This window comes from Pogona vitticeps, chromosome 5, assembly GCF_051106095.1.
Source record: "Pogona vitticeps strain Pit_001003342236 chromosome 5, PviZW2.1, whole genome shotgun sequence".
Taxonomy (NCBI): Eukaryota; Metazoa; Chordata; class Lepidosauria; order Squamata; family Agamidae; genus Pogona; species Pogona vitticeps.
In genome coordinates, this window is record NC_135787.1 from 144,671,670 (window position 1) to 144,678,084 (window position 6,415).

Here is a 6,415-nt window from a genome sequence, read left to right on the forward strand (position 1 = left end):
CACCTCCTTAACTAGTGACAGTTTGTTGCTGTGATTTACTCTGTTTACTTATGTCTACTGGCATATGTCAAAAAGTGTAGATCACAGTGGCAAATTGCTGCTCCTTAAAAGAATCCGGGTTTGTATTCCTTGCTGTGCAGTGGTTGATGTGATTTATGCCATTTGACTTAATATCAGTGTACATAAGTAATAGGAATCTGGCCACTCCAATATTGAATTACATTTACTGCTTCTCTCTAAATTGCCTCTGTAAGGAGAGTTAATTCTTTTTTATTTTAATGTATGTTTGAAAAAAGATTATGCTGACAAAATAGAAGTAAAATGACAATGCATAGATTGTCGGAATACAGTACAGTATTTGAATCCACAAAGCCTATGTGCTGTAGTGAGCTCTTGCTATTTTAGATTTCCTTTGGTTCTACTCTGAACCTTATATATTTGAAGACCAGTGTATAGCAGTAACTTACACAAAAAGAGTATGAGGTTAAGAATCCTACTGTAGCCTACAATATGAAATACCTTTTTACCTAAACACAACTATGCTGCTTCATTGCTTAATTATTGGATAAGTGCTAAAACTCTCTATATATTTTTTCAATTCTCTAGGTCTGAAGAACTGTTGCTGATTACAACAGTGCCAGCATTCCAACTTTATTCAACCTACCAACATCTTAAATGGACTTTCCTGTGGTGGTACCCTTATGAAATGGATGACAACTACTACATCAGTTTGCACATTCTAATCACTTTCCAGTGTCACGAGAGATTTTGACTTATAAATAATCTAAGTGTATGCAACTGGTAAAACCAGAGCCTACATCCAGTATTACTCATAAGAGACATTGTTCATCCACAAATGTTGTACATGTATGAAAACTGTACTGTATACTGCAACAAACCCCATACTTCCTATTGGAGAGTACAATAATGTAAATCCTAAAAGCACCACTATTTTAGCGTAATAAAAGAAAGTCCAAAGAGCTCCTATATAAACTACTCCAGATAACTTTGCTTCATCGGTATTTGTAGCTTATTGTAACTTTTTTAAGAGAAATACAGGATCATCATTGTATTGTACAAAAGCGCTTTGATTAACACAACAGCTATCTAGTTTTTTAATTTTAGGATTTAAAAAACCTGTGGAGACAGTGATCTAGTCTTTAAAATGAGTCCTTTCAGTATAATGTCTGTCTAAAGACATTGCCTTTAATATCTGTTGCGAAGGAAATGTCCAGATTTTTCAACCTTTTATTGTATGTTTCCTTTTCCTTGTTTACATAGGGAACAATGTTTATAGTTGTGTGTACAGTGGGGGTCTACAACAAGAAGTGTATATTTTAAAACAATTTTTTAATGATTTAACAATTTTTTGTAAATCATTTTTGGGCTTCTGCAGCTGTAGATTCTCACTGTGAATTCCCTTGCTTGCTCATGCATAAGTGTATTTGCAATACCAAATATACAGGTTTAGTACTTTTGCCTGTTAGTGATTGTTTTACATGTGTAACGTTTTGGTTGAGATGTTAAATGGTGGACGAGTACTGTGGATGTGAATGTGGGAAGTAATTTTAATCATGTGTAATTGGTCCCAGGGCCTAAGTTGCAGTAATTACCGATTTTTGCTGATTTATTTAACAATGCCTTGTTGCTTTGTATGCATTAACGTTTGGGTGTAAAGATTGCGTGTAAAATCCAACAGGGAGCCACAGTATTTAAATTGACCAACCTAATGTTACAACTGCTTTGAGGTGGCCAAATGTAAACGAAAAGCCTTAATTAAAAGTGGTGCAATTTTGTATGACTTAGCATCAGTAGTTCAATAAATTTGGATTGCCATGCAAGGGCTTGCATTACAACTACCTGTAACTGAATGTTTTGTGTATGCTTCAATAATACCAGTAATAAGGTGTTAACATTTCTTGGACAAGCAGAATTTAAGACCTCAAGAAAACATTATTCATCCAGCATGTATTCAGTCCAGTTCTGCCATCATGACTGTGCTCTAAATCAATAATTTCTTCATTTCAGTAGAAATTTTCTGGAGTTGGGGCATCCTTCATTAGTGAGCATCTGTTCTAAAAATGTGCATTTTTCAAATTCTGCCTTTTCATTAGGAAACATCAGAGAGGGGAAAACTAAAATGGGTCGTATCAATTATTCTAAGTACAATTTCTCGTAGAATGCTCCTGGAGTATGCCAAACTTCTGTTGTTTACTGAAGATCAATCACAGGAATCTGTAACTGCTATTTGTAGGATACTTCTGTTTCAGAATACTGCCACAGTGTGCAGATTTTTCTCCTAATCTTGGCTCAAGAAGGCAAATGAATGTATATTACCTGATATATTATCCAGTTTTCAGCTCACCATTTTAAGATTAAACTGCGTGTTTCATAGCATAGCCAGCAAATTATACTATCTTCTCTGGGCAATGTTTCTTGACCTTGTCTTGCTTTGAAAACTGATCTCAGGATCCCAGAAATGAAAATAGAATCATTAATTTAAGAAAAAGTTACAAGTTTCACTGGTGATGTGTGGCACTCTTTTCTTGGACTAGTATAATGTATGTTCCTGAACTTACCGGTAGCCTGGACAGACAAATGGTGGCCCTCTAGTGAGAAAAATATTTTTGTCTAACATAGACTTGGCAATGTCATTCACATCTTCATAGTATCACGACTGGCTTAATGCAATGTATTGTACATAGGGCTGCCCTTGAAATGTTCAAAGGCATTCAACTAAAGCATGATGGGTTCACCATCTAGCACTATATTTGTATTCTGGAGATCGCACTGATTTTCTCTGGCCATTTGGACATCAGTATCATACCAGTAACCAGCTGTTGGGACTACTTTTCTTTTGGAGGAGGTTGTACTCATTTTTTCTGCCTTTCACTCCACTATGCAGGACTATTCAGAACATCTTATGGTGAATGAAAGCACCTTTCCTGGTTGTGGTCCTGCATTATTTAAGGAAACAGAACTCTTGCTAGATTTTTTTTTTATTCTGAAGCATGTGGTTGCTCCCTGCAGTGTGTGGATTAGATAGGTAAGAGTGGAAGGGGGTCAGAGGAAAAGTGTAGTATATTCAGATATCAAAGGCCCATTACCATCCATTTGTCTTGGCCCAACGACTTCGCCCATTCCCCTTTTCTTTGGAAATAGCCCAAGTCTTAAGAAAATGTTAATGGTCTTTCTATATAATACAAGTATAATGCCAGGTAGCAGTGTAAATATTGCACTTCTGATCACACTTCCATATGCATTACCTTCTGATGGAATTATATTATTTGTGTCTTATATTTCTTTCTAAGCAATGTATTCAATTTGCACAACAATACAAAGTGAGAACATATATGAAGTATTTCTAAGATAAGTGGACATAAACACCTATCTTAAGATGTATAAAACAGGAATGCTTACCTTGTATCTTAATAGGAAAAAAATCCTGAGGTTGTTAAATGTGCATATTAAATAGGAAAGTTATGTAACACTTCTTCCATTAAAAATCTACCTGTATCTTTTTTTATATATGTTGTTTCATTGAGTTTTTGAGAATTACAAACAGAAAAAAAAGCCATGACCCTCTTCTCTCCCTCATTTGTTTACTCTTGGATTATGGACTAGGTAACCTGTCAGTTTTTAGGTGTTCAACTACAACAGATTTAGCTAGAATAGCTAATAGTGAGGAATTAATAGGGCAGCCATCCAACAACATTCTTACCCCTGGTTTGGAGGCTAAATTTTCAAAGTTACGGAACTACATAGAACCATTTTCAAGTCTTCCTCATTAGGGAAGTGTCTTAAGACTGGACCTTCTGCTATTAAGTGACCATTTCCTGATACTTCACTTTTGTTGAAATTATAGAGTTCTGCAGCTTGGGTAAATTTTCCAACCTCTGTAGATTTTTTTAGGACTGTGGCCTCTTTGATGTCTTCTGGAGAATAAGTGAAAAACTACCTGATCATTTTGGGAATAAGTTATTTACAAAGCAGACTTGAAGGGGGAAGGTCTTACAGACTTGCTTACAAGGCAGAGTTGAAAGGAGGAAAGTCTATATAAATTAGGAAGTAGGTCAGCTTGGATCACATGTTTCTAGTTCAAGCCAGCTTTGCTACTCTTGAAGACTGGCGGTCAGGAAGGACTTACGATAAGGATCAGTACATTTGAAAACAGCCTTTCAAATCTGCATCAAAGATGTTGAGAATTTTAAATATACTTTGGACATATCATGAGAAAAGGCAACTCCACTGGAGAAGCCAATAAGAAAAGTTGAAGGCAGTAAGATGAGAGGAAGAAGGATTGACTCAATAAAGGAATCCATGACTTTTTAATTTGCAATGCTTCAGCTGGGTTGTTAATGTCAGGATATTTCAAAGCTCATAAATTCATCTGGGGGCGAGAAGCTAGAAGTGACAGTATGTAATGAGAAGACGCATTCTGAATTAAACCTGCAGGTATACCAGTAGCCTGCAAGAAATTGGAGTTATGTATTAAGATTTTTTAGTATGTGCAATGTAATCAAGCTGAAGCTTTCTGGACTTTCTTCAGAAGTAGCTTATCTTAAAGCACACTGCAACAAACAGGTGGGGGGGAGATTATCTTGCTATGAGAGTCACTAGCCGCCATTATTTCTCTGTAAAAGAACTAGCCCTTCTCAGCCATCTTCTGAACAGGTCAGGACTTCGGAAGCCTAAGCCTTAAACCTGTAACCATTCAAATTCTAATAAAGTCATCTTGAATACTGTTCTTGTTCATACAAAGACAAAGTGGGTAGGGCTTCGTTAAGGTTGGCACAGGAGAGGACTGCTTCCATATATGTAATAGCTGCAGAGAAAAGCAGGTTCTTCCAACACATCTGGTCAAGTGAAAATGTCAACAATTGAAATAATCATTTATTTACCTTTAATAATACAAGGCTAAGCCTTCTGAAAGCCACTGCCAAGGCATCTGAAGCTGAGCCTCTCCTAAGTTTGGAAGCGCTTTCCACTAATTCAAGACTTATGAGAATGGTTGTCAGATATCATGATGCAGTTTGGATTGAAGTTCTATGTCCACAAATGCCCAGTCAAACAGAGATAGCTGATGGGGATATTGGCAGGTAGGCTGGCTGAACCAATACTGCTCACCGTAGCATGTTGTTTTTTTTTAATTATCAATTACAGCTGGCCAAGGATGTACATAATTATTGGTAACATTTTTCCTTTGAAATTATATTATTCATTCTTGCAACAAAATAGTTTATTAGTAAATGTTTTTAACACCTTGGGAACAGAAGCAGATTTTACTCCAGTAATTATTTTATGTCGGTGCCATGACTGAAATGACTGTAAAATGGGGAATGGCAGTGCCCAGAGTATCCTTGTTCTAAATTAAGGTTTGGCTCAGAAATGTAAAAGCACCTGTGAAGTCAGGAAATGGGGCAGAAGCAGAAGAAAAATCTTATAAGAGGTTCAAATGAAATTGTAACCCTCTGTTACGTCACTTGTATCCAGGATCTGCAATTGTATCTCCAGCACTTTTTGGATTACAAAATAAAAATAAAATAAGAAAAGCTTGTTGCACTTTAAGACTATAATAACAACCTTAGAACCACAGAGCTGTAAGGGATCTTATGGATTATCAAGTCCATCCCCTGTCAAGGAGGCACTGTTGTTTAGTCGTTAAGTCATGTCCAACTCTTCATGACCTCATGGACCAGAGCATGCCAGGCCCTCCTGTCTTCCACTGCATCCCAAAGTTGGGGCCATCACTGTCCAACCATCTCATCCTCTGTCGTCCCCGTCTCTTGCCTTCACATCGCCTTTCCTAACATCGCCTTTTCCAGGGAGTCTTCTCATGAGATGGCCAAAGTATTGGAGCCTTAGCTTCAGGATCTGTCCTTCCAGTGAGCCCTCAGGGTTCATTTCCTTTAGAATGGATAGGTTTGTTCTCCTTGCAGTCCAGGGGACTCTCAAGAGCCTCCTCCAGCACCACAATTCAAAAGCATCAAGGAGGCACAGTGGGAATCAAACTTACAACCTCTGGCTTTGCAGCTGGATACTTAAAACCACTGAGCTATCCAGCAATTCTAACTGTGAGCCTTCATGGATCAAGCCCACTTCGTCAGGCATTACAGTGAGACTGCATGGCACATATACATTTTTATATGGTCAAAAATAAAGAGATCGGTGCAAGTTTATTCATGATGTTGATGATCTCCACTATTTGGCTAAATCCAGTGCTTTTAGTTTTAGAAGAGATGGCTGTGTTAGTCTGTCCTAGCACATCCGATCAGAAACTAAATAAAGATGAAAATGTGTAGCACTTGGAATTGCTAGACACTGGAAAACAGAGTTTCAATGTGCGTAGCTGGCTTGACAGGTTTTAGTCCATTATACTATCAATGAATCTGACTTTAAACAATGAGGGCAGCAA

At 37.3% G+C, this 6,415-nt stretch overlaps 1 protein-coding gene across 3 annotated transcripts in view; it reads left to right on the top strand.

The window, feature by feature from the left end:
* The window catches only part of RAP1B (RAP1B, member of RAS oncogene family), a 45,050-nt gene extending 41,524 nt beyond the window's left edge, over positions 1–3,526 (top strand). For all 3 annotated transcript variants that reach the window (XM_073000394.2, XM_073000393.2, XM_078376914.1), the window contains one exon: positions 607–3,526. The gene's annotated coding sequence lies outside the window, so the exon portion shown is untranslated. The remainder of the gene's footprint in view (positions 1–606) is intronic.
* Positions 3,527–6,415: the final 2,889 nt, after the last annotated feature.